This window comes from Myotis davidii, unplaced genomic scaffold (genome assembly GCF_000327345.1).
Source record: "Myotis davidii unplaced genomic scaffold, ASM32734v1 scaffold140, whole genome shotgun sequence".
NCBI classification, from domain to species: domain Eukaryota; kingdom Metazoa; phylum Chordata; class Mammalia; order Chiroptera; family Vespertilionidae; genus Myotis; species Myotis davidii.
The window spans coordinates 704,477-705,827 of NW_006292663.1; the positions used below are offsets into that span (position 1 = coordinate 704,477).

The following is a 1,351-nucleotide window of genomic DNA, read 5'->3' on the forward strand; positions in this document are numbered from 1 at the left end:
TCTGTTCCAGGCCATCAGATGATCGGAGCCTGCCAACGGGATCAGAGACCGAGAGGTCGGCTGTTCCTGCCTGCTAACCAGCCACGACCCCACCGCAGGTCACCCTTCATGTGTGGGGCGACCAATGGAGAGGGAGCCTTGGCCTGGCACTGCCCACATCCCCTGCCACCCACCCCCGGTTCCCCGTTCACCATAAGGCAATGGGAGCCTGCCTGCAGGGGAAAGGGACCGAGAAGTGGTCAGTGCGCCTCATAGTGACTGGTCGAGCGGTCATTCTGGTCATTCTGCCATTAGGGTCAATTTGCATATTACCCTCCTATTATGTAGGATAATACAAAGCAATCTTCCTGAAGGAATCAAATTGTTAGTGAAGGAGCACACTGAAGAAGACTTCAAGGGGAGGTTCAAAGCTTGGCCAGAACTGGGAAAACTGTTAACTAATTTGAACTAACTCATCGCAGATTCTTACATGCCAGCACTGGTGATATTGAGTGCCAAGGGGAAGAGCTTCCTGGGTGGTCCAAGTTGAGCAGGAGACCCTGACCATTAGATGTAAGTACCCCTCCCCTCAACCAAGAATGTCTCTTCTCTGTGGAGGAATGCTTGCCAATTGTCACCACTTTCTTTTTTTAAAAGTATTTTTATTGATTTCAGAGAGGAAGGGAGAGGGAGAAAGAGATAGAAACAATGATGAGAGAGAATCATTGATCAGCTGCCTCCTGCATGTCCCCCACTAGGGACAGAGTCCACAACCAGGTATGTGCCCTGACCAGAATAGAACCATGATCTCCTGATTCATAGGTAGATGCCTGAACCTCACCAGCCAGGCCAATTGTCACCACTTTCTTTTGAGTCAACCCTAGGTATCCTCCAACTAATGAAAAATTGTTGTTGGAAAAAAAAAGTCAATGTATATGACTCCATTTATGAAAAGACCAAACTATAATGATACAGAGGACATATGAGTGGTAACCAGGGTTGGGGTGGGGGGAAAGTTTGACTATTAAAGAATGAGGGAATGTGGAAGATTGATAGAACTGCTATCTCCTAATTGTGTTGATGGTTATATAAATCTATACACTCATTAAAATTTATAAAACTATATAACAATAAAACATCAATTTTATGTATATTAATAAAAGATACATTACATAATTGAAGAGGCTATGATCAATTCTCAAAGGAAAATTTCTAGTACCAAAATGAGACACTATTTAAAAAGCAAAATAAACGTGTTCCTTGCATATTACACCATGAGTTTTAGCTCTATGTGATTAAACAGCTATTAAATCACAAACATATTCTATAGTCATAACATTGAGAACTCCACCATTATGTAGACACCCACACA

The 1,351-nt window shown here is 43.1% G+C and overlaps 1 pseudogene; it reads left to right on the plus strand.

Annotated features, from left to right (window-relative positions):
* LOC102763895 overlaps positions 1-451 on the plus strand; it is a 3,563-nt pseudogene extending 3,112 nt beyond the window's left edge.
* The last annotated feature ends 900 nt before the right edge of the window (positions 452-1,351 follow it).